We start from the raw sequence: 27948 nt of genomic DNA, 5'->3' as shown, positions 1-27948 counted from the left end.
CACACACACACCACACCCACACACACCCCACACACACCCCACACACACACACACCCACACCCCACACACACAAACCCACACACCCCCCACACACACACACACACCCACACACACACCTCACACACACCCACACACCCCACACACACCCCACACACACCCCACACACACCACACACACACACCCCCACACACACCCCCACACACACCCCACACACACACACACACACCCCACACACACCCCACACACACCCCTCACACACCCACACACACACCTCACACACACCTCACACACACCTCACACACACACACACCTCACACACACCTCACACACACCTCACACACACCTCACACACACCTCACACACACCTCACACACCTCTGTGCATTCTCCTTTCACTTACATATACACTCTCTCTTCTCTTGCTCCAGTCTTTTATTGTTATTCCAAAAAGCAGGTAGAAAGAAAGACATTGTATAATCATTACCAAATGTGTCAAGTTCAAAAGAATAACCACATCTCACAAAGAATTAAGAATTACAGTTGTTCCCTGAAGTTTCAAGAGTCCTCTACTCCCAGGCCTGTGGCCAAAATAATAATTGCAAACATCATTATTTAAACTTTAACTTCTGACCTGTTATACTTCAGAGCTCAGAGCTCCAAGGTCAGCTACATGTGGTTTCCTGTGAAGCTCTAATAATAAATGACATGGGCAAAGCTGCCATGCAGTGGTTAGAGAGAATCAGGTTAACCCTTAACTCAGCAGTTCTGCTAGCTTCTGATTCTGCACGTTGCACAGAATGACTATCCTAAGAGTCCCAGTGTTTTGACTTAGTTTTAGTGTATAAAAATTTATGCATTATATATCTACTTTCAGGAATCTAATCTTTACTTGCATATCCATATATATCCAAAGGAGACCAGGAACCACTCTTAAATGTGGTGCAAAACTTACTTCATAACTTTACTCGGGGTCCCAATATTGGCTCTGCCTCATTTTCTTATTTTAATTCTAAGCATAATTTCTTCAAACTTTCTTTACAAGTTAAACATTAATCCAAAACTACCATTGTGCAGTTATTACATTGTCTCAAAAACGGGAGCACACAGCATGCACCTGGACCATTAGGGCTGTGCTGTGCCTCTATGCCTCGATTTTTGATTGTTTAAGAATCATTACATCGGACACATTCGTTATCTTATCCCTTTCTGCTCTTTGACGCTGCCGAGGAAGCTTCGATAACGCTCTCATCACCCTGCCGTCATGTCTAAGTCAGAGTCCCCCAAGGAGCCGGAACAGCTGTGGAAGCTCTTCACTGGAGGGCTGAGCTTCGAAACAACCCACGAGAGTCTGAGGAGCCATTTTGAGCAATGGGGAACATTCATCGACTGTGTGGTGATGAGAGATCCAAACACCAAAAGATCCAGAAGCTTTGGGCTTGTCATATATGCCACGTGGAGGAAGTGGATAGGAAGGACCACACAAGGTGGATGGAAGAGTTGTGGAATCTGAGAGCTGTGTCAAGAGAAGATTCTCAGACACCAGGTGCCCACTTAACTGTGAAAAAGATCTTTGTTGGTGTTAAAGAAGACACTGAAGAACATCACCTATGAGATTATTTTGAGCAGTATGGGAAAATTGAAGTGGTTGAAATTATGACTGACAGAGGCAGTGGAAAAAAGAGGGGCTTTGCTTTTGTCACCTTTGATGACCATGACTCTGTGGATAAGATTGTTATTCAGAAATACCACACTGTGAATGGCCACACCTGTGAAGTAAGAAAGGCTCTGTCGAAACAAAGATGGCTAGTGCTTCGTCCAGCCAGAGAGGTCGAAGTGGTTCCGGAGACTTTGGTGGTGGTCGTGGAGGTGGTTTTGGTGGCAATGACAATTTTGGTTGAGGAGGGAACTTCAGTGGTCATGGCGGCTCTGGTGGCAGCCGTGGTGGTGGTGGATATGGTGGCAGTGGGGATGGCTATAATGGATTTGGCAGTGATAGAAGCAATTTTGGAGGTGGTGGAAGCTACAATGACTTTGGCAATTACAACAACCAGTCATCAAATTTTGGACCGATGAAAGGAGGAAACTTTGGAGGCAGGAGCTCTGGCCCTTATGGTGGTGGAAACCAGTACTTTGCTAAACCACAAAACCAAGGTGGCTATGGAGGTTCCAGCAGCAGCAGTAGCTATGGCAGTGGCAGGAGGTTCTAATTACAGCCAGGAAACAAAGCTTAGCAGGAGAGGAGAGCCAGAGAAGTGACAGGGAAGGTACAGGTTACAACAGATTTGTAAACTCAGCCAAGCACAGTGGTTGGCAGGGCCTAGCTGCTACAAAGAAGACATGTTTTAGACAATACTCATGTGTGTGGGCAAAAGCTCCAGGACTGTATCTGTGACTAATTGTATAACAGGTTATTTTAGTTTCTGTTTTGAAAAGTGTAAACCATTCCAACAAAGGGTTTTACTGTAGACCTTTTCCACCCATGCTGTTGATTGCTAAATGTAAGAGTCTGATCATGACGCTGAGTAAATGTGTCTTTTTTTTTTTTTAAATGTGCTGTGTAAAGTTAGTCTACTCTGAACCATCTTGGTAAACTTCCTCAACTGTGTGAAGTTAGAATTCCTTCAGGGTGGTGCCAAATTCCATTTGGAATTTATTTATGGTTGCTTGGGTGGAGAAGCCATTGTCTCCAAAAACCTTGGTGTTGCTAAACTGCCAGTTACTGTTGTAACTTAATGAGTTTCACTACTGAAAGGGTCATCCAAGCAAGATCAGGATTTGGTTATAAAATGGTTGTTGGCACACCCTATGCAAAACTGAATAACGGTATCAGATAAAATAACAGATGGGAATGAAGCTTGTGTATCATCCATTATCGTGTGTACTCAATAAACGATTTAATTCTCTTAAAAAAAAAAAAAGAATCACTACATCTAGAAACATCTAGTTTCACAGAATTCACCAGAGCAGAGAAGAAAGAAATAGCAAAGTCAGGTATAATAGAATAATTATGCACACCAAAGCCAACTGGAAAGCAGTCACGCACAAATGAAATCTATACAGCCGTTGTCTAGGGCTAAGGTTAGGAGAAATGGGAACAACTGTTTTACAAATGCTTGAGGGTTTCTGAGATGTCACCAAAAAGGCCTGCTGTGGGAAGTTCATTATTTCTGATGGCAGGTCCCCTGGAGGAATGTTTCTCCTGCTTCTCAGGGTCCCAGGCACCATCCATGTCATGGTATGCTGCCCCCAGCACCTTCCCATACCATAAATAAACTCTATTCCATACTATATCTATTGTATGGTTGGTCCCTCCGGGGGAAGGGATGGGATGCCTCAGAACCGGCCTGCAGAAGCACCCCCCAATACCATACTGTGCCTCTACAAACATCTCCTGGCCGGTCTTTCTTTTTTCTTTCTTTCTTTCTTTCTTTCTTTCTTTCTTTCTTTCTTTCTTTCTTCCTTCCTTCCTTCCTTCCTTTCTTCCTTCCTTCCTTCCTTCCTTTCTTTCTTTCTTTCTTTCTTTCTTTCTTTCTTTCTTTCTTTCTTTCTTTCTTCCTTCCCTTCTTTCTTTCTTTCTTTCTTTCTTTCTTTCTTTCTTTCTTTCTGTCTTTCTTCTTCTTTTTTTTTTTTTATAAAACCGACCTCTTACCCCTCATCCCACTTAGCACTGTCTGTATGTACATGGTTGTAGGATCATTCACTAGGGCATATGTAGCCTCTCAGGACCTTCTACATCTTGAAGAAACCTGACATTCTCTCCCCTAGTAGCCGTAAATTTTCAATAGCTCCTCAAATGTCAGTGGAACTTCATGAGCCGCCCCTCCCTGAGCCTCCTGCATCCATGCTGGGATTTTGTCTGGCCTTATCTGCTGTAAGTCTTGGGTATGCATTCACAGCCAATCCTGTTTTACTGCTCATGTCAACTACCTCTGGCTCCTACAGTCTGTCCTCCCTCATTTGCATTATGATCCCTGGGTCACTGGGGAAGGAGTGTGCTGTAGATCCCACTTAGACCTTAGAAATCTACACTCTCTTATTCTTTGCATATTGGCCAGTTGTGGGTTCCTGCCTTAACCACAATCTATCAGAAAGAAGCCTCTCTGGGACCTGTAAAATGGGTCATCAAATAAAGGGGCCAAGCCGGATGACATTGGTTCAATACTCAGTACTCACAGGATGGAAAGAAAAAAATGGAATGCAGTAAATTGTTCTCCAACCTCCCATGCTATAGCACATGGGCACACACACACACCCTGTGGTATCTGTGCACCCATATCCCACTATGAAGTGTAAATGCTGCCCCCATGAGGTACTTTCTCCAGAAAATTCCATAACCTTCCAAAACAGAGCCATCAACTGAAAAAATGTTCAGATACATGAACCTATGGGGGGCATTTCCCATCCCAATCATCACAGCCATGGTTGTACCAGTGGCAAATCTTGCCAGGTTAGTCATACTGTAGATGAAAATGTTCATAGGTGTTTAAGACTATGACTTGCTTAACTCTGTCAGCAGTGTGGGTGTGGGATCTGCTAGTACTTCAATGTTAGCCAGTAGGAATGAAGCTTCTAGCTCAGTATTAGTTTGCTTTCTTTCCTCACCAATCCCCCACCCCACACCTTTTGACTCAATTGTGTGGTTTCCTCAGAAACATCCAGGCCCTTTAGGCTTTCAAAGTACTGTGTATATAGTCTCCCTAAAATACCCAAGGCTTCTCTAAAATACCCAAGGTCCCATAACTATTGATAGCTTTCAAATCAAATAAAGTTGAATACTTTCTTCTTTTTTTTAATTGGACAATTTTATTTACATTTCAAATGTTATCCCCTTTCCCAGTTTCCTGTCCATAAACCCCCTAGCCCATCCCCCCACCCCTTCTTCTATGAAAGTGTCCCCCAACCCATCCCCCCACCACTTCCTGCCTCCCTGCCCTGACATTCCTCTTCCGGAGGGTGGGGTTGTCCAGCCCTGGCAAGACCAAGGGCTTCTCCTCCCATTGGTGTCCAACAAGGCCATCCTCTGCTACATATGCAGCTGGAGTCATGGGTCTGTCCATGTGTAAACTTTGGGTGGTGATTTAGTTCCTGGGAGCTCTGGTTGGTTAGTATTGTTGTCCTTATGGGGTTGCAAGCCCTTCAGTTCCTTCCAAACTTTTTCTAACTCCTCCAATGTGGACTCCATTCTCAGTTCGATAGTTTGCTGTTATCATTCGCGTCTGTATTTGTCACGTTCTGGGTGAGCCTCTCAGGAGATAGCCATATCAGGCTCCTCTCAGCATGCACTTCTTGGCATCAGCAATATTTTCTGGGTTTGGTGGCTGTATGTATATGGGTTGGATCCCCAGGTGGGGCAGGCTCTGAATGGTCTTTCTTTCAGTCTCTGCTCCAAACTTTGTCTCCGTATCTCCTCCTATGAATATTTTTGTTCCTACTTTTAAGAAGGATTGAAGCATCTACACTTTGGTCGTCTTTCTTCTTGAGCTTCATGTGATCTGTGAATTTTATCTTGGGTAATTTGAGATTTGTGGCTAATATCCACTTATCAGTGAGTGCATACAACTTATGTTTTTTTTTTTTTTTTTTTTTTTGATTGGGTTACTTCCATCAGGATGATATTTTCTAGTTCCATCCATTGCCTATGAATTTCACAAAGTCATTGTTTTTAATGGTTAAGTAGTACTCCATTGTGTAGATGTACCACAGCTTTTGTTCCATTACTCTGTTGAAGGACATCTGGATTCTTTCCAGATTCTGGCTATTGTAAATAAGGCTGCTATGAACATAGTGGAACATGTGTTCTTGTTACATGTTGGAGCACATTTTGGAAATATGCCCAGGAGAGATATAGCTGGGTCCTCAGGTAGTACCATGTCTAATATTCTGAGGAAATGCCAGAGTGATTTACAGAGTGGTTGTACCAGTTTGCAATCCCATCAACAATGGAGGAGTGTTCCTCTTTCTTCAAATGCTCATCAACATTGGTTGTCACCTGAGTTTTTTATCTTAGTCATTCTGATAGATACGAGGTGAAATCTCAGGGTTGTTTAGATTTGCTTTTCCCTGATTACTAAGGATGTTGAACATTTCTTTAGGTACTCCTCAGCCATTCAGTATTCCTCAGCTATGAATTCTTTGTTTAGCTCTGTACCCCATTTTTAATAAGGTTAACTTCTGGAGTCTAACTTCTTGAGTTCTTTGTATATGTTGGATATTAGCTGTCTCTCAGATGTAGGATTGGTAAAGATCTTTTCCCAATCTGTTGGTTGCTGTTTTATCCTAATGACAGTGTCCTTTGCCTTATATAGAAGCTTTGCAGTATTATGAGGTCCCATTTGTTGATCCTTGATCTTAGCACATAAGCCATTGGTGTTTTGTTCAGGAAAATTTCCTTAGTGTCCGTGTGTTTGAGATTCTTCCCCACTTTTTCTTCTATTAGTTTGAGTGTATCTGGTTTGATGTGGAGGTCCTTGATCCACTTGGACTTAAGCTTTGTACAGGGTGATAAGAATGGGTAGACTTGCATTCTTCTACATGCTGATCTCCAGTTGAACCTGCACCATTTGTTGAAAATGCTATCTTTTCCCCATTAGATGGTTTTATCTCCTTTGTCAAAGATAAAATGATCAGAGGTGTGTGGGTTCATTTCTGGGTCTACAATTTTATTCCATTGATCTACCTGCCTGTCTCTGTACCAATACCATACATTTTTTATCACTATTTCTCTGTAATATAGATTGAGGTCAGGGTGGTGATTTCCCCAGAAGTTCTTTTATTGTTGAGGATAGTTTTCGCTATGCTGGGTTTTTTTGTTATTCTAGATGAATTTGCAAATTGCTCTTTTTAAGTCTATGAACAATTGAGTTGGAATTTTGATAGGGATTTCAATGAATCTGTAGGTTGCTTTTGGCAAAATGGCCCATTTTTACAATATTAATTCTGCCAATCCATGAGCATGGGAGATATTTCCATCTTCTGATGTATTCTTCAATTTCTTTCTTTAGATACTTGAAGTTCTTGTCATACAGATCTTTCACTTGTTTGGTTAAAGTCATACCGAGGTATTTTATGTTATTTGTGATTATTGTGAAGAGTGTCATTTCCCTAATTTCTTTTTCAGCCTGTTTATCCTTTGAGTAGAGGCAGGATATTGATTTGTTTTAGTTAATTTTATACCCAGCCACTTTGCTGAAGTTGTTTATCAGGCTTAGTAGTTCTCTGGTGGAACTTTTGAGGTCACGTAAGTATACTATCATATCATCTGCAAATACTGATATTTTGACTTCTTCCTTTCCAATCTGTATCCCTTTGATCTCCTTTTGTTGTCTGATTGCTTTGGCTAGAACTTCAAGAACTATATTGAATAAGTAGGGAGAGAGTAGGCAGCCTTTTCTAGTCCCTGATTTTAGTGGGATTGCTTCAAGTTGCTCTCCATTTAGTTTAATGTTAGTGACTGGTTTGCTTTATATGGCTTTTACTATGTTTAGGTATGGGCCTTGAATTCCTATTCTTTCCAGGACTTTTATCATGAAGGGGTGTTGAATTTTGTCAAATGCTTTCTCGGCATCTAATGAAATGATCATGTGGTTGTTATCTTTGAGTTTGTTTATATAGTGGATTACATTGATGGATTTCCGTATATTAAACCATCCAGGCATCCATGGGATGAAGCCTACTTGATCATGGTGGATGATCATTTTGGTGTGTTATTCAATTCGGTTTGCAAGAATTTTATTGAGTATTTTTGCATCGATATTCATAAGGGAAATTGGCCGCAAGGTCTCTTTCTTTGTTGGGTCCTTGTGTGGTTTACATATAAGAGTAATTGTGGCTTCATAGAAGGAATTTGGTAGTGATCTATTTCAATTTTGTGGAATAGTTTGGACAGTATTGGTATGAGGTCTTCTATGAAGGTCTGCACCCAACTGGTCCTGGGCTCTTTTTGGTTGGGAGATTTTTAATGACTGCTTCTATTTCTTTAGGAGTTATGGGGGTTGTTTAAATGGTTTAGCTGTTCTTGATTTAACTTTGGTGCCAGGAATGTATCTAGAAAATTGTCCATTTCGTCTAGATTTTCTAGATTTGTTGAGTATAGGCTTTTGTAATAGAATCTGATGATTTTTTTGAATTTTCTCAGTTTTTGTTGTTATGTCTCCCTTTTCATTTCTTATTTTGTTAATTTTCATACTTTCTCTGTGCCCTCTGGTTAATCTGGTTAAGTGTTTATCTATCTTGTTGACTTTCTTTAAGAACCAGTTCTTGGTTTTGTTGATTCTTCGTGTAGTTATTTTTGTTTCTATTTGGTTGATTACAGCTCTGAGTTTGATTATTTTCTGCTGGGTGCTCCTCATGGGTATATTTGCTTAATTTTTTTCTAGAGCCTTTAGATGTGTTGTCAAGCTGCTAGTGTATGCTCTCTCCAGTTTTTTTTAGAAACTTCTTTTTATTTCTTCCTTGACCACATTGTCATTCAGTAGAGTGTTGTTCAACTTCCATGTATATGTGGACTTTCTGATGTTTTTACTGTTATTGAAGACCAGCCTTAGCTATGCTGATCTGATAGAATGCATAGGATTATTTCAATCTCCTTGTATCTATTGAGGCATGTTTTGAGACCAATTATATGGTCAATTTTTGAGAAGGTACCATGAGTTGCTGAGAAGAAGGTATATTCTTTTGTTTTAGGATGAAATGTTCTATAGATGTCTTTTAAATCCATTTGGTTCATAATTTCTGTTTGTTTCACCGTGTCTCCATTTAGTTTCTGTCTCCATGATCTGTCCATTGATGTTGAATTCTTCAACTATTATTGTTTTATGAATGTAGGTGTCCTTGCGTTTGGAGCATAGATATTCAGAATTGAGAGTTCATCTTGGTGGATTTTTCCTTTGATGAGTATAAAGTGTCCTTCCTTATATTTCTTGATAACTTTTGCTTGAATATGGATTTTGTTTGATATCAGAATATCTACTTCAGCTTGTTTCTTGGGTCCATTTGCTTGGATAATTTTTTTCCCAGCACTTATCTCTTAGGTAGTGTCTGTCTTTTTCACTGAGGTAATTTTTCTGTATGCAGCAAAATGCTAGGTTGTCTTTACATATCCATTCTATTAGTCTATGTCTTTTTAGCTTTCTTTTTTTTTTTTTCTTTTTTTCGGAGCTGGGGACCGAACCCAGGGCCTTGTGCTTGCTAGGCAAGCGCTCTACCGCTGAGCTAAATCTCCAACCCCAGTCTATGTCTTTTTTATTGGGGAATTGGGTCCACTGATGTTAAGTAATATTAAGTAATAGTGATTCTTTCCTGTTATTTTTGTTGTTAGAGGTGGAACTATGTTTGTGTGGCTATCTTCTTTTGGGTTAGTTGCAAGAAGATTACTCTCTTGCTTTTTCTAGGGTGTAGTTTTAATGTAGGTGCTTAAAGCAATACATTTCCCTCATAGGATTGCTTTCAATGTGTTCCAGTTTTGTCTTATATTCATTTAAAAATAGTTACAGAAAATTTTTTAGTTCTCCATCAACTTCTGTTTTGACCCCATCATCATTCTGTAGTGAGCTGTTTAATCTGTATTGGTTTTTGTATTTTGTCAATGTTAGGTTTTACTGCATTGTGGTTAGATTAGATAAAAAGAGTGATGTCATTCTCACTGGTAATGATTTGTCTTGCATTTCAGTTTATGTGCTATTTATATTTTAATTATCTTTAATCTTTTTTTACAGTTCACTCTTAATCTCCCTCCTGGTTTTCCCTCCAATAGTTCCTTATCCCATTTCTCCTCCCTCAACTCCAAGAAGATGTTCTTCCCCTGCCCAGGCCTCCTTACTGCCTGGAATCTCAAGTCTCTCAAGGGTTAGGTGCATCTTCCCTCACTGAGTCCAGACCAGGCAGTCATTTTCTGTATATTTGTTGGCACATGTGCAGTTTCTGTGTGCTGCAGAGTAAAATGTGTATTCTTTGGTGTTTGGTTAGAATATTGTCTAGGAAACTGTTTAAGTCCATTTGATGTATGAAGTCATCAGTTTTTCTGGTTTTTCTGTTCATTTTTGTCCAGATGACCTGTGTATTGAACAAAATAGATATTGAAACAATCACCTACTATTAATGGATTGATGTTAATCTGTGCCTTTAAATCCAGGAACATTACATTTTTAAAAACGAATTGGGTATCCTGGAGTTTGTTGTAGGATACGTGTAGGATAGAAATGTTTTCTTGGTTAAGTGTTCTCTTGATTAGAATGAAGTGTTTCTCTGTGTCTCATCTAATTAGTTTTACTTCAAAGTCTATTTTGTCAGATGTTTGGGTAGTTATTCCTGATTTCTTCTTGGTTTCATTTGATTGGAGTATCATTTTACTCAAAGCTGGTGCCTGTCTTTTAAAACAAAAATGTGTATCTTTTAGGCAGGAGGCAGCTTGTTTCTATGTTTTTGTTGTTGGTGTTTTTGATTTTTGTTTGATCTATTTATTTACTTCCTGTCTTTTGAGTGGAAAATTGAGGCCATTCATGTTTGAATTGTTATTAAAATGTGTGTTATTTGTTGGTTTTTGCTGTTGTGTTTTGATAATTATGGCTTCATACTTTTCCACAGTCTCTCTGCTATGCTCATTTTTGTCTTCAGCCCCAAATAATGCTTCTGGTATTATTTTAGGCTTAGATTGCGGAATATAAGCGTTTTTAGGTTGTCTATGTTGTGGAAAACTGTTCTTCCTTCATTCATAGGATTAGTATTGGTGGGCATATAATTTTAGATTTGCTGTCATTGAGGACTTGGTATGTATTGTTGCAAGTTTTTCTGGCTTTAAAAGTTTACCTCAAGAAATCACCCTTTTTTTTTTTTTTTTTTTTCTTTTGTTGATTTTGGTTCAAATTGTTTAATATTTTAGCCTTTTTCTTAAGTTGCTTATTTTAATTTTTTTTTTTGCTTCATGAATTCATTTTTGCTTTATTTTCATTTCAGTGGACTAATTTTTTTATTGGTTTTTCTGCTAAGTAGGGATTAAACATTTTTAGTTTGGCTTCCCCTTCCACTGAAATCACCCCTTCCTATTCCAGTGTTTTTTTTTTTGTTTTTTTTTCTGGAAATTCACCTTTCTATTTGATGGATTTTATTTATTTGTGACTCGTGTGTTCTCTTAGAGCTTTAAATTCATCTTATTTGTTTTGTATACTTAGTGTTTTAAGTTTAAGATGAATGGAAATTTTTGTTTGTGCTCTTGGATTATTGTGCATTTTGTGAGCTTCCTAAATTATATGGTTGTGTCTTCAGGGCAGTTTTCTTCTATGTTCTTATTGACATTCTTTTGTTTGCCATTGACTTAGAATTCTTCTCTGCCACCTGTGCTACAATTTGAAGATTTGAATTTTTTCATGGTGTCCCACATATACAATACTCTCTGTCCTGCGGTCTCAGGATGGTGGTCCACTCTCTTCCCCAGGAGATTTGGGTGCAGGGGACTGTGGGATGGTATCAGTTCGCTTCCAGGCAGAGCCAGAAACAGGAAGTACCCTGAGTCAGAGGAATTCTGCCTCTGTGTATCCTGTATCCTGAATCCACCAGGCAGGTCACTCGGTAGCAAAAAAGTGTGTCTTATCTCTGCTCTCAGGTGTGGTGGTGCTCCTGGAGACAGTCTTCCAGCTCTAGGCATGGGCAGGAATCAAAGGGTCCTGCCCCTGACTGCTAGTGTAGGTCCTTGGACCCCGCAGACACAGTTAGCACTATGCAATTCCCTCTTGTGTCTGGACTGTGAGCAGAGGGCATTCTCCTCTGACTTCTCAGGAGTATCCTCACTTCTGAGGGTCCAGCTCTCTCCCCCATGGGATTTGGGTGCAGGAAGCTGTTTGGCCGGTTCAGATCGGTCCTGGGCACAGACCAGAACTGCGGGTACCAGCGGCTATCTGTTCCTATATCCCCATGTCCAGAGGCACTGTGCAGTTTCCTGTTGGATCAGGGATGTGGGCCAAGGTGTGCAGAGGTGGCAGTCTGTCCTGCAGCCTCAAGATGTCTGCACTCTTGGGTGGTCTGCTCTCTTCCCCATGGGATTTGGGTGCAGGGAACCCCATGTTTTAAATTTTCTTTGACCGTTGTGTCAATCTCTTCTATGCTATCTTCTACTCCTGAGATTCTCTCTTCTATCTCTTGTATTCTGTTGGTGCTGCTCACGTCTGTAATTCCTGATCTCTTTCCTAGGTTTTCCATTTCTAGATTTCCTTCATTTGTGTTTTCTTTATTGTTTCTACTTCCACTTTTAGGTTTTGGATCCCTTCATTCAATTCCTTCACCTGTTTGATTGTGTTTTTCTGTATTTCTTTAAGGGATTTTCTTGTTCCTCTTTAGTGGCTTCTACCTGTTTACCCGTGTTTTCCTGTACTTCTTTCAGTGAGTTATTTAGATCTTCCTTAAAGGACTCTATTATCTTACTGAGGTAGGAATTCAGGTTAGCTTCCTGATTTTCAGGGCTTGGTGTTTTGGGAGAACTGGGTTCTGATAATGCCCATGTATATTGGTTTCCTTTGCTTTTGGTCTTTCACTTGCCTCTCTGCCATTTGGTTATCCCTGGTGTCTACTGGTCTGGGTGTCTCTGTCAGGGTCTGCCTCTTTGGTCTCTGGGTTTCTACAGGTCTCCTGGTAGGCCTGTGGCTCTTGCTATAGTAGACCTCCTGTAGGGCTTTCTGAATGTGGGGTCTTCAGAGCAGCAAAGAAGCTGCTGATCTGTTGCCCTGGCTGCAGCAGATCTCCTGGGAGACCAAAGGAGACTGTTGGGTCTTCAAAGGAAGAGTTAAGGTGTTGTTCTGTGTGAAACTGTTCTCCGTGTGGCCTATTGACTGTGGTTTCTGTTTCCCTGTGTGCAGCAGAACTCCAGAAAGTCTTTCACTCTGTTGGGTTAGTTGCCATGCATGCCTTGGACCCCCTGCGGGTCTTAAGACTGTGGTGCAGGTTGCCCAGTTGCCTTGCATGTGGAGGAACTCCTGGGATGCCTTCAAGCTGTGGTATCTTCAAGGGAACTGACTAGTTGGCAGTCTACCATGGCAGAAGTGGTGGGCCAGAAGGGGAGTGGAATTTGGGGGTGGTTTTTTTTAGAAGGGTGATGGGTCCTTAGTCCACTGGGCTCCCAGATGCAGCTGTGGGACTTGGGGAGGGTTCCTACCAGTTGCCCAGTTTCCAGCAGATTTCCTGGAAGGCCTGTAGGCTGTGGTGTCTTCAAAGGAGTGAACTAGCTGGCAGTCTGCCCTGGCAGCAAATTTAATTAAAAAATTTTAAAATTATCTTTAATGCTTTTTTTTAAACAGCCCAGTCTTTATCTCCCCCCCATCTTCCCTCCAACAATCCTCATCCCATTCCTCCTCCCCTGTCTCCAAAAGGATGTCCCCACCTTACTCTGACCCTTCCAGGACTCCCAACTCTCTGGAGCCTCACATCTCTAGAGAGTTAGGTGTGTCTTCTTTCACTGAGGCCAGACTATGCCATCCTCTTCTGAATATGTGTCAGGGGACTCTTACCAGTTAGTATATGCTGTGCCTTGTTGGTGGCTCAGTGTCTGAGAGATCTGGCAGTCCAAGTTAATTGCGACTGCTGGTCTTCCTATATGGTCACTCTCCTCCTGAACTTTTCCCAGCCTTTTCCTAATTCAACCACAGGGTCCTCCAAATTTAGTTCAGTGGTTGGGTATAAGTGTCTGTATTTGTCTCTGTGAGTAGTTTGTTGGGACTCTCCAAGGGCAGCCATGCTAGGCTACTGTCTGTAAGCATAGCGTAGCATCAGTAATAGTGTCAGGCCTTGATACCTCCCCTTGAGATATATCCCAATTTGAGCCAGTCACTGTAACTCCTTTCTCCCAGTTTCTTCTCCATTTTTGTCCCTGCAGTTCTTTTAGGAACGATTCTCACTCAGAGTTTTTGGCTGTGGGATGACAACCCCATGCTTCCACTTGATGCCCTGCCTTCCTACTTGAGGTAGACTCTACAAGTTACCTCTCCCCAATGTTGGGCATTTCATCTAAGGTCCCTCCCTTTGAGTCCTGAGACTCTCTCATCTCCCAAATCTCTGGTACATTCTAGAGGATTCCTCCACCTCCCAATTCCTGAGGTTGTGCATTTCCACTCTTTCTGTTGCCCCTCAGGGCTTCCTGGTTCCCTCTCCTATCCATCTAATACCTGATAATCTTCACCTTTTCCAGTTTCCCTCCCCTCTCCCACCCAGTTGCCTCCATCCCTGGAGCCCTTGAGATTTATAGGAAAACATAATCAAACAGGTGAAGGATTTAAAAATGGAAATAGAAGCAATAAAGAAAGCACAAAGGGAGACAACCCTGGATATAGAAAACCAAAGAAAGGGACAAGGAGCTGTAGATACAAGCATCACCAACAGAATACAAGAGATAGAAGAGAGAATCTCAGGAGCAGAAGATTCCATAGAAATCATCAACACAACTCCCAACATATAACAAAGACACGTGGTCCACTATGTTCATAGCAGCCTTATTTATAATAGCCAGAAGCTGGAAAGAACCCAGATGCCCTTCAACAGAGGAATGGATACAGTAAATGTGGTACATCTACACAATGGAATATTACTCAGCTATCAAAAACAATGACTTTATGAAATTCACAGGCAAATGGATGGAACTGGAAAAGATCATCCTGAGTGAGGTAACCCAATCACAGAAAAACACACATGGTATGCACTCATTGATAAGTGGCTATTAGCCCAAATGCTTGAATTACCCTAGATGCACAGAACACATGAAACTCAAGAAGGGTGACCAAAATGCGAATGCTTCACTCCTTCTTTAAAAGGGGAACAAGAATACCCTTTGGAGGGAATAGGGAGGCAAAGTTTAGAACAGAGGCAGAAGGAACACCCATTCAGAGCCTGCCCCACATGTGGCCCATACATATACAGCCACCAAACTAGATAAGATGGATGAAGCAAAGAAGTGCAGACTGACAGGAACCGGATGGAGATCTCTCCTGAGAAACACAGCCAGAATACAGCAAATACATAGGCGAATGCCAGCAGCAAACCACTAACTGAGAACGGGACCCCCGTTGAAGGAATCAGAGAAAGGACTTAAAGAGCTTGAAGGGGCTTGAGTCCCCATATGAACAACAATGCCAAGCAACCAGAGCTTCCAGGGACTAAGGCCCTACCTAAAGACTATACATGAACTGACCCTGGGCTCCAACTGCATAGGTAGCAATGAATAGTTTAATAAGAACACTAGTGGAAGGGGAAGCCCTTGGTCCTGCCAAGACTGAATCCCCAGTGAATGTGATTGTTGTGGGGAGGGCAGTAATGGGGGGAGGATGGGGAGGGGAACACCAATATAGAAGGGGAGGGGGTGAGGTTAGGGGGATGTTGGCTTGGAAACCAGGAAAGGGAATAACAATTAAAACGCAAATAAGAAATACCCAATTTAATAAAGATTGAGGAAAAAAATAAAAAAAAATAGAGGACAACTTTCTCCTATCCACAAGCCTAATAGTGTATCATTAATAGTGTTAGAGATTGGTGCTTCTGTATGGGATTGGTATCAAGTTGGGCCAGTTATTGGTTGGACACTGCCTCAGTCTTTACTCAATGCATTATGCCTGCATTTCTTGTAGACAGCACAAATTTTAAGTTGCAAGATGGTCTCACTTTCACTGAGGCAGAAAGTCCTTGAAATTTGGTTGGAAATATTCTCGTCTTCTAATGTGCATGTGTTTTAACAAGACTCAAAAGGTTGCTACTGTCTGTGTATCTGTCCGAGCAGCACAGTGCCATCAATATAGTGGACCAGCATGACATCATGAGGAAGATTCAGGGAACTTCAATAGCTTTAAACTAACTGGAAAATTAGGTAGAAATGTAAAGATTTAATCCTGGTGTTGCTGAATGGAAACCCATTGCTTTGTTGGGCACTGTGAACAAGTATGTTTAAAAGAAGTTGTGAAATCACTATCAGCTTACAGGCATCAGGAAATACCTTAATTGGCTCAAGACAGAAAGGTCACATCCCTTAGAACAAGTGCAATTGGAGAAACTTCCACATGAGGTTCATCGTAGTCTCCATGAATAAATGCTCCACCCTGGAATTCTCCATCTGGTTTTTATACAGGCCAAATGATATATAGTGAGATATTGGAGTAACCATTATTTCTGCACCTCTTTATTCCTTGATATTGGCATTGATTTTCATAAACTCCCTCTGGGAGTTTGATCTACTTTGGCATATATTTGGAGATCAATCCCTGCTTTTTTCCTAGTTCCATCTGACTAAAGTACTCTTGACTATCATTTTATTAGCACCACACTCTAACCAACTGAGCTAACCAGCCACTGGTTGAGCTATCTTGCCGGCCACTGATTTGCCTGTCATTTTACTCAAAGCTGGTGCCTGTCTTTTAAAACTAAGGTGTGTTTCTTGTAGGCATCAGACAGCTGGATTTTGTGTTTTGATCCATTCATTCACTCTCTGTATTTTGAGTGGAGAATTGAGGCCATACATGTTTGAGTTAATACTCAAATGTGTGTGTTAGTTCTGGGTATCATGTTGTTGTTTTTTGGTGTTGTGAACTTAGTGGTAATTTTTGTTTTGATAATTATTACTTTATATTTTTCCTCAGTCTCTCTGCTATGTTCATTCACCTCTTCGGTCCTAAATAATACTTCCCATATTGCTTTAGGTTTAGTTTGATAATATACATAGGCTGTCTATGTGGTGGAAAACAGTTTTCATTCACAGGAGTAGTACTGGTGAGAGTATCATTTTAGATTGGTGTCAAGAGGGACTTGGTATGTATTACTGCATGCTATTCTGGCTTTGAAAATTTATCTTGAGAAATGAGCTGTTTCTATCCCAATGTTGTGCTGGAATTAGGAAAATTCACCCTTTCCCCCACTTTTTATTGGATAGTTTATGTATTTACATTTCAAATATTCTCCCCTTTCCCAGTTTTCCCCTTTCCAATCCTACCTCCCCCTGCTTCTATGAGGATGCTCCCCCTCCCACGCACACACTCCCACCTCAACACCCTGGCATTCCGCTACACCGAGGAAAAGAGCCTTTGCAGGACCAAGAGCTTCTTCTATTGATGCCAGACAATGTCATCCTCTGCTACATATGCAGCTGGAACCATGGGTTCACATACGTGTACTCTTTAGTTCCTGCTTTAGTTCCTGGGAGGTCTGGCCGGGGGGCAGAGTCTGGTTGGTTAATATTGCTGTTCTTACTATGGGCTTGCAAACCCCTTCAGCTCCTTCAGTCCTTTCCCTAAATCTTCCACTGGGGTCCCCATGCTCAGTCTGATGGTTAGCTGCAAGCATCTTAATCTGTATCAGTAATGTTCTGGCAGAGCTGCTCAGGAGTCATTCATATCAGGTTCCTGTCAGCAAGCACTTCTTGGCATTAGCAGTAGTTACTGGTTTGGTGGCTGCATATGGGATGGATCCCTAGGTGGGGGCAGTCTCTGCATGGCTTTTCCTTCAGTATCTGCTCCCCTAATTTAAACTTTATTTCCTCCCATGAGTATTTTGTTCCCTCATCTAAGAAAAACTGATGCATCCACATTTTGGTCTTTCTTCTTCTTGAGCTTCATATGGTTTGGGAATTGTATCTTGGGTATTCCAAGCTTTGGGGCTAATATCCACTTATCAGTAAGTGCATAACATGTGGTTTTTTTGTGACTGTGTTGCCTTATTCAGGATGATATTTTCTAGGTCCATTAATTTTCCTAAGAATTTCATGATGTCATTGTTTTTTAATAGCTGAGTAGTACTCTGTTGTGTAAATGTACCACATTTTCTGTATTCGTTCCTCTGTTGAAATACATGTGGGTTCTTTCCAGTTTCTAACTATTATAATTAAAGCTGCTATGAACATAGTGGAACATGTGTCCTTGTTATATGTTGGAGCACCTTTTGGGTATATGCCCAGGAGTGTTATAGCTGGGTCCTCAGGTAGTACCATGTCTAATATTCTGAGGAAATGCCAGACTGATTTACAGAGTGGTTGTACCATCTTGCAATCCTATCAACAATGGAGGAGTATTCCTATTTCTTCGCATTCTTGCCAGCATCTGTTGTCACCTGAGCTTTTTATCTTAGCCATTCTGAGTGGTGTGAGGTGAAATCTCAGGGTTGTTTTGATTTGCATTTCCCTGATGACTAAGGATGTTGAACATTTCTTTAGGTGCTTCTCAGCCATTCAATATTCCTCAGTGGAGAATTCTTTGTTTAATTCTTTTTAAATAAGATCACTGGGTTCTCTGGAGTTTAACTTCTTGAGTTCATTTTATATATTAGATTTTAGTCCTCTTTCAGATGTAGGATTAGTATAGATCTTTTCCCAATCTATTGGTTGCTGTTTTGTCCTATTTCCAGTGTCCTTTTTCTCAAAAAAGTTTTGCAGTTTCATGAGGCTCCATTTGTTGATTCTTGATCTTAGAGCATAAGCCATTGGTGTTCTGTTCAGGAAAATTTTCCCTGTGCCTATGTGTTTGAGGCTTTTCCCCATTTTCTCTTCTATTAAATTTGATGTATTTTTTTTTGTGGGTGCAGCGAACTTTATTGATGGTATTCAAGAGAGAGGGGAGGGCTCCCTAGGCCCCTCCTGTTATTATGGGGTCTGGGATGGAATTGTGAGGGAGATGCTCAGTGTTGGGGGCTGAGTTGGGATGGGGACTCCTCAGCAACTGAGGGCCTCTCTCTCGCTCTCAGTATCCTTGCTAGGCTGGGTGATCCAGAGTTTCTTACTCCTTGGAGGCCATGTAGGCCATGAGGTCCACCACCCTGTTGCTGTAGCTGTATTCATTGTCATACCAGGAAATGAGCTTTACAAAGTTGTCATTGAGAGCAATGCCAGCCCCAGCATCAAAGGTGGAAGAGTGGGAGTTGCTGTTGAAGTCACAGGAGACAACCTGGTCCTCAGTGTAGCCCAGGATGCCCTTTAGTGGGCCCTCAGACACCTGCTTCACCACCTTCTTGATGTCATCATATTTGGCAGGTTTCTCCAGGTGGCATGTCAGATCCACAACGGATACATTGGGGGTAGGAACACGGAAGGCCATGCCAGTGAGCTTCCCGTTCAGCTCTGGGATGCCCTTGCCCACAGCCTTGGGAGCACCAGTGGATGCAGGGATGATGTTCTGGGCTGCCTCACGGCTATCATGCCACAACTTTCCAGAGGGGCCATCCACAGTCTTCTGAGTGGCAGTGATAGCATGGACTGTGGTCATGAGCCCTTCCATGATGCCAAAGTTGTCATGGATGACCTTGGCCGGGGGGGCTAAGCAGTTGGTGGTGCAGGATGCATTGCTGACAATCTTGAGGGAGTTGTCATATTTCTCGTGGTTTACACCCATCATAAACATGGGGGCATCAGCGGAAGGGGCAGAGATGATGACCCTTTTGGCCTCACCCTTCAGGTGAGCCCCAACCTTCTCCATGGTGGTGAAGATGCCAGTAGACTCCACGACATACTCAGCACCAGCGTCACCCCATTTGATGTTAGCAGGATCTCACTCCTGGAAGATGGTGATGGGCTTCCCGTTGATGACAAGCTTCCCATTCTCAGCCTTGACTGTGCCATTGAACTTGCCATGGGTAGAGTCATACTGGAACATGTAGACCATGTAGTCGAGGTCAATGAAGGGGTCGTTGATGGCAACAATCTGCACTTTGTCAGAAGAGAAGGCAGCCCTGGTAACCAGGCGCCCAATACGGCCAAATCCGTTCCCACCGACCTTCACCATCTTGTCTATGAGACGAGGCTGGCACTGCACGAGAAGATGCGGCTGTCTCTGGAACAGGGAGGAGCAGAGAGCCGGTGTATATGGTTTAATGTGGAGGACTTTGATCCACTTGGACTTCAGCATTTACAAGGAGGCAAGAATGGATTGATTTGTATTCCTCTACATGCTGATATGAAAGAGCACCATCAGTTGAAAATACTTTCTTTTTTCGATTGGATGGTTTTAGCTTCTTTGTCAAAGATCAGGTGACCATAGGTATGTGGAATCATTTCTGGGTTTTCAATTTTTTCGCATTGATCTACCTGCATGATTGTACCAATATCATGCAGTTTTCATCACAATTGCTCTGTAATGCACCTTGAGGTCAGAAATGCTGATTTCCCCCAGAAGTTCTTTTATTGTTGAGAATAGTTTTTGCTATTCTGGCTTTTTTGTATTACAAAATCTCATTTTACAAGATGAATTTGTAAATTGCTCTTCCTAACTTTATGAAGAATTGAGTTGCGATTTTGATGGGGATTGCATTGCTTTTGGCAAAATGGCCATTTTTACTATATTAATCATGCCAATCCATGAGTATGGGAGATCTTTCCATTTTCTGAGATCTTCTTCTATTTCTTTGTTAAGAGACTTGAAGTTCTTGTCATACAGATATTTCACTTGCTTTGTTAGAGTCACACCAACATATTTTCTATTATTTGTGACTATTGTGAAGGGTGTTGTTTCCCAATTTCTTTCTCAGCTTTTTTTATCCTTTGAATAGGGGGAAGGCTACTGATTTGTTTGAATTAACTTTATGTCCAGCCACTTTGCTCAAGTTTTTCTTTCTTTCAGATTTAGGAGTTCTTTGGTGGAATTTTTGGGGTCACTGAAGTATACTATCATATAATCTACAAATAGTGATAGTTTGACTTTTTCATTTCCAATTTGACCTCTTTTAATTATCTAATTGCTCTGGCTAGGAGTTCACATTACTATATTGAATAGGTATGGAGAGAGTGGGCAGCCTTCTCTAGTCCTTGATTTTAGTGGGATTGCTTCAAGTTTGTCTCCATTTAGTTTGATGTTGGCTACTGGTTTGCTATATATTGTTTTTTACTGTGTTTAGGTATGGGCCTTGAATTCCTGATCATTCCAAGACCTTTAACATGAAGGGGTGTTGAACTTTGTCAAATGACAAATGAGATGATCATGTGTTTTTTTCTTTAAGCTTATTTGTATAGTGGATTATGTTGATGGATATCCTTACATTGAGCCATCCCTGCATCCCTGGGATGAAACCTACTTGTTCTCAGTGAATGACCATTTTGGTGGGTTTTTGTATTTGGTTTTAAGACTTTTATTGAGTATTTTTGCATCAATATTCATGAGGGAATTTGGTCTGATGTTCTCTTTCTTTGTTGGGTCTTTGTGTGGTTTAGGTATAAGTATAATTGTTTGATTATTTCCTGCCTTCTGCTTCTCTGAGTATATTTGCTTCTTTTCGTTCTGGAGCTTTTCAGGTGTGCTGTCAAGCTGTTAGTGTATGCTCTTTCCAGTTTCTTTTTGGAGGCATTCAGAGCTATGAGTTTTCCTCTTAGTGCTGCTTTCATTGTATCCCATAAGTTCAAGTCTGTTGTGCCTTTATTTTCATTAAATTATAAAAAGTCTGTAATTTCTTTATTTCTTCCTTGACCAAATTATCATTTAGTAGAGCATTGTTTAGCTTCCGTGTATATGTGTCTTTCTCTTGGTTTTGTTTTTATTGAAGACAAGCCTTAGTTCATTGTGATCTGATAGGATGCATGGAGTTATTTCAATCTTCTTGTATCTGTTTTGTGATCGATTATATGGTCAATTTTGCAGAACGTACCAAGAAGTACTGATAAGAAGGTATATATTTTTGATTTAGTATGAAATGTTCTATAGATATCTGTTAAGTCTATTTGGTTCATAACTTCTGTTAGTTTCACTGTGTCTCTGTTTTGTTTCTACGATCTGTCCATTGATGAGTGTAGGGTATTGAATTCTCCCACTCTGATTGTATGTGGTGCAGTGTATGCTTTGGTTAGTTTTCTTAGGTTTGGTCTTCTCATCGTGTCCTGGATTTACTGGATGTTTTGGGGTAGGAGCTTTTTGCATTTTGCATTTTCTTTGACTGTTGTGTCAATATTTCCTATAGTATCTTCTGTTCCTGAGATTCTCTCTTCTATCTCTTGTGTTCAGTTGGTGATGTTCTCATCTATGACTCTGATTTCTTTCCAAGGTTTTCTATCTCTGGAGTTATCTCTCTTTGTTACGTCTTTCTTGTTTCTATTTCCATTTTTAGATCCTGGGTGGTTTTGGGCAATTTCTTCATCTGTTTCATTGTGTTTTCCTATAACTCTTTAAGGGATTTTTGTATTTCTTTTTTTTTTTTTTCCATTTTCTTTTTTTTCGGAGCTGAGGACCGAACCCAGGGCCTTGTGCTTGCTAGGCAAGCGCTCCACCACTGAGCTAAATCCCCAACCCCTGTATTTCTTCTTCAATGGATTCTGCTTGTTTACCTGTGCTGTCCTGTATTTCTTTAAAGAGGTTATTTATGTCCCTTTTCAAGTCTTCTATTATCATCATGAGATGTCATTTTAGATCAAAATCTTTCTTTTGAGATGTTTTGGGGTATCCAGAACTTACTATGGTAGGAGAACTGAATTTTGATGATGCGAACTGGCCTTGGTTTCTGTTCCTTAGGTTCTTGTTTTTGCCTCTTGCCATCTTGTTATCTCTGATGTTAGTTGGTCTTGCTGTCTCTGGAGCTTGTCTCTTCTGTGGGCTGGTGAGCCTGTGATTTTAAGAGTGAGAGCACTCCTGGGCGACCAGCTCTCTCTTCCCAGGCTTTGGGTTGGGAGAGCTGTGGGACAGCCTTAGCTCTGGTCACAGATAGAGACCAGAAAGATCCTATCCCAGGCTGCTCAGAGGTTCCTGTGCCCTGTGTGCTCCTGTTATGTCCCTTTTTGGGCAGTTAATAGCGTGAAAGTGGGGTCTCACCCGTGGGCTTAGGAGTGAGAGCACTCCTGGGAATCCTGCTCTCTTTAGTCAGGTTTTGGGTCCAGAGGGCTGTAGGACAACCTTAGCTCTGGGCGCAGTTGGAGACTTGAAGACAAAAATTCACTTTTGCATTTGATGGGTTTTATTTATTTGTAATTTGTGTTTTCTCTTAGAGCTTTCAATTCACATTTTTTCTTTTTTTTTGTGTGTGTGTTGTATACTTAGTGTTTTAACTATAAGATGCATGGAAAGTTTTGTTTGTGCCCTTTGCTTTTTTTTTTTTTTCCATTCTGTGGGCTTCTTACATTATATGCTTGTGTTTTGGGGCAAGTTTTCCTCTATAATCTTGTTGAAATTCTTGTGTTTACCGTTGACTTGGAATTCTTTTCTGTCACCCATGTCTATAATTTCACGGTTTGATTTATTTATGGTGTCCCACATACACAATACGTTCTAGGCATACACTCTGCCAACTGAACTACATTTCCAGTCCCATTGCTTGTTTTCTGCTGATAATACAGTTGTATTATCTCCTGTGAGTGTGCTATGTCTGAAAAATTGCATATCCTTAGGAGGTTACAGTTTCTTAATTTTTTTCAGAAGAGATGTTAATTTCTAATTGAAAGTGAAGTTACTGCCCTATGAGTATGAAGGGCACCATCAATGCTTTGGATACCTTGGGCAATCTGAATTGCTTTTTTATTTCTTTTAAATGGGATATTATTATTTTTACTTTATGTTTTTCACAATGACTTAGATCAGTTAATCCACTAAGAGAGATATGGCCTGGAGAGAATAGCTCACACATGGGAAACCGAGAGCTCATCTGTTCTTACTCTTATTTGTTCTTCTGGAATTAGGGAAGTTTCCTTTACCATTTGATGGTCCCACTTTGTCAAGATCAGAAGTGTCTTTTCCAGATGACATGATAACTGTAGGTCTAGAGGGAGAGGAGCTGATGCCATTTATTCCTTATAAACATTTCTTAGGCTCTCATTCTATAAGGATGTTTATGAGAGGCCCAGATGGTGAGTGTATTTTTTTTTTAAATTCTCTTCATTATAGTGAAGGTAGCAGTAGGTAGGTAGGTGATAGAGTGAAGCAGTATTCTGTAATAAATGATTAGCGACACTTCTGCTTATAATTTTACTTTTGAGCTATGTTGTATCATAAGTAAACCAGAGATGCTTGCAGACATGAGAATGTCAGTGTAAAGATTAAAAAAAGAACACAGATTTCACTCAATTTGATGTCTTTTATATGTGACATAGACAGGACCTAGCAAAAGTATGGATAGAGACAGGAAAAGCTAAAATGCTGAAGATGATCATTGACTATTATACATTAAATGAAAATATCATGGCACCAATTACTTATATAATGAGTCTACACTGACATATATTTAAGAGTAACTCCATCTCAGGCTTTTATCAAGCCCATCTGACATGATTGTACTGAGCATGTGCTCTAAGAATTCTAAGCCCATGGTTCCACCTAGTTATGGCCAACTGTGTTAGTTTTCCATCCCTGTAATAAAACACCTGAGCTGAACACCTGTGAAAACAATGTGACAGCCATTTATTTTTTACCTGGAGTCTATTTATAACATCAATGCATTTGTATTGTATTTTGTTCTTTTACCATTTTACTCTTTTATCAAGTTAACTCATTGTATGCACTTATTTATAAGAACTGAAGCTGTGAATATAGAAGGAATATTAACTAATGTAGTGTTTATCAGTAATTTTCCAGTGTGTTAAATTTGTGTATACTGATGAATTCTTAGGAAAGTTTCAATTAATGACATAGTAAAGCATGAAACTCTTTTAACACCATATAAGTTTTAAATGTTTTACATAGATTCGTTTAGTATATTGCAATGATTTCTTATAAAGTAGGTATTTTGTAGGCACTTTAAAAGTATTTGGAAATCTCACCTCATTTATTAAATGCTTGTAAAGTTAAACTTACACAAATGCATTTTTTCAGTAGGAGGTTTAGTAGAATGAATTCTTTTTCTTATTTCAGGTTTCCTTATAGCATTGAAACTGAATATTATGGAGTAGAACTTTCATTAGTAGTGAGAAATATATTTCTAATTCTTGAATAGAATATTCTTGAATAGAATAAAGTTATTTAAAGTAAAAAAAATCACTAAGTTTACCTCTAATAGTTACAAAATACGGTTGCTTGCTAAAATCTAATTATACTGGAAACACACACACACACACACACACACTTCTAGTCAACATTCTTATATCTTTCTCAAACTCACACTATACATCTTGTGACGAAACTTTGTGTATGACTGCCTCCCCACGGTCTCTGCCGTGACAGTCCTGCTGCTGCTGCTTTATCTCAAGGCAACTGGCTAGTAACTGAGATTATAATATTCTACTCAGCAATGTGTGCTTCCAGTTACACCTGTGCTAATTTAATTTCCAAATCAGAACCCATGCATTTAAATTATTTAAACGTATCAGGTAAGAGCTATTAATTACTACTTTATAAGTAAGTAGTAAGTCCTTTTGGTACTCTATATTTTTTGTAAAAAAGGTTTTATAGAAGTAATTTGAGTAGCCAAGTACTTCCTCTTCCTGGGATCCTTAAAAACATTTTTGTGTTGTTGACAGATGGCAGTACATCAGCCAACAGTTTCACTTGCTACCTGAAAGTCACATACTCACTTTGTGTTCTCTCTGAGCAGCCATACAACTTTTAGGTCATTACTCACAAAATGTGGTGAAGCTTAAAATAAAAATGACACTTTTGAATTTCTATACTTTTATGTTGCCTATATTAGTAAATTTTCACAAACAGAATACAAAGATCATGATGTCTGTGCTAAACAGTCTGTTCTAAAATTAAATATTGTGATAAGGGAGAGGTGAAGTGACTTGTCAAGGGAGAATGTAAAGCTGTGGACAAAGACACCACCCCTGTCTCTCCCTTTCTTTCTTACATCAGAGACATGGCTGCAGAATGCTTAGTCTTTGGTCTGTGTTGATCAATAGTGCTATCTTCTCCACTATTTAAATGTCTATGAATATACTCTGGTTTTTAGTACTTATAACTAAATATTGAAGCTTAAACTAATATGGAAGTCACCAAGATTGCAATTTTCATTTTAAATAAAACATGATTTTTCTCAGCATATAGCCATGTTAACAAATCAGTTTTACCCATGATAGCTATGGTCTTTTTTCACCAACCTTCAGCTACAATGAGGTCCAAAGAAACATGCCAGTTTATGAATTAGAAGATGTATTGTTTTCTTTATGTGATAAACATTTACAAGGCAATAGATACAAAGTACAGAGGTTGAAGTGCAAATGTTTGAGATAAGAAATACGTTTACATTATTATCTCTTATTATATTATCATCTTTTTATATTAGTTATAATTCTTGTGCTTATATTAATAAATTTTTGAAGTATAATTAACAATAAATTATTGTATGTATGTGGTTTTCCATTTATAGGTTTAAAATTAGAATTGGGCTGTACTTCTTAGGGTTTGTAGACTAAGGAATGAATTAAGTACTCTCCTGGAGCTTTATTTATTTATACTATATTTTACATGTTTATATTTTGCCTTCATATAATCTGTGCACCTCTGATATGCCTCGTCAGAGAGAGTTTATATCCCCTTCAACCAGAGCCACAAGCCACCAGGTCATCGAGAGAATCAAACCCAGGTCTTTCCCAAAGCAAAACATGCTATTGACCACTGAGGTACATCTCCACTCCATATCTTGGAATTTTTATAAACAGAACAGCATTGTGCAGCTACTGTAAATGCTGGTGGTGAGAAAATCAGATGTTTGGCTCTGGTAATTGGGATGAATCCATCTCTTTACTAGATTAAGCTATTTAGGAGCAAAATAATGTAATAGGTAAATTGTGACTTATGGTGTCATATTCATAGAAAAGTTATAGAGTGGTCTCAGGCACTAATTATGAAATATTTCTATACATACATCATGTGTGTCTATATATGTGGAATATATGCGTGGACTTGAAAATATAATTGGATACTCATTTTCTCACAAGAATCTGATTCAGTATATTTTTTTTATCACAAGATGATTTAATGTAATAAATTAAATTACTTCAATAATAAATTAATCCTGGTCACCAGGTCCAATAACTGATATTGGCACTAAATGTAAGACTGTTGCATGACGCTCTGAAAAGTGTGTGGGTTCTGATGTCTGATAACATTGGGGACTTTGTTTTCCACTACATGGGAAGAATATGTTCTGAAACAGAAATATACAAACAGGATCACTATCTGGTCATCTTTGGTGAGTTCATGTTTGTCATACCGTTCTGATAATAGTGTTTGTCTTAGCATCACAGGTTCTGTCTTATTGGGGAGATGTATATAGCATATAGTAACTGCAGAAACCAGGAAAGGAAAAGAGCAGCATTGACCATATATGGTGGGATGGAAGCCTTTAAACCTGAAGTTTCACAAAAGGTAATAGGATGGGACCTAAAATGGCAGAGGCATAGCCCATTTAGAGCAATAATTAATGGTCAAAGGGTGTGGAAAGCAAACTAATGCTCTCCAATGGTATCTATCTCTTTAATTTAGAATTTATAAGAGGAGAATGGAAAATAAAAACAGATAGATTGAGAAAGACATTTTGCTGATTAAATCAGTGGGATTTCCACGAATTGCATTTGAATTATGAATCAAAGCATGGATAATTACAAACTAGAGCACAGTGAAATTATAGAATATGAGACTGGCCCACCTAACATTTTGGATTTCTTTTGTGAATTATTTTTTTTAGATCAGTATAACTTTTATTTAGTTGTACAAGTATGATTAAAATCCTGTGCTCATCACTACTGCTTTATGTGTTACCAAGAAATGAGGCAATTACATCACTAGTATTGGATTTCTAAGGAATGAGATTGGGTGTAATACAGGCACACAAAGTGGGCATCCTGTACAGATATGACTTTGATAATATTTATTATCCATAATCATCTATGTATATAGCAGATACATGGAAGACATTTAAATGTAGGGTATCATGTACAGTCTGGAAGATCAAGAATTAATGATACAGGGTATTCAAGAATTGGTATGTTAAATAGAATGGTAATGTAGCCAGTGTATCACACAATTGATGTGTGCTCTATTACTTTTTCAGATATATGAAATAAACTTCCACTCTGTTCTTAAGATGAATACACTCTCCACTT

At 39.8% G+C, this 27948-nt stretch overlaps 2 pseudogenes; one reads left to right on the top strand and one right to left on the bottom strand.

Moving 5' to 3' along the window:
- The first annotated feature begins 1260 nt into the window (after positions 1 to 1260).
- LOC116902819 lies at positions 1261 to 2402 on the top strand (annotated as a pseudogene).
- A 16319-nt stretch (positions 2403 to 18721) lies between these two features.
- LOC116903740 lies at positions 18722 to 19790 on the bottom strand (annotated as a pseudogene).
- Between the last annotated feature and the right edge of the window lie 8158 nt (positions 19791 to 27948).

The sequence above is a fragment of the Rattus rattus genome, chromosome 6 (assembly GCF_011064425.1).
Source record: "Rattus rattus isolate New Zealand chromosome 6, Rrattus_CSIRO_v1, whole genome shotgun sequence".
NCBI classification, from domain to species: Eukaryota; Metazoa; Chordata; class Mammalia; order Rodentia; family Muridae; genus Rattus; species Rattus rattus.
Note: the sequence above shows the minus strand (reverse complement) of the source record. Positions and strands in the feature narration are given on the sequence as shown.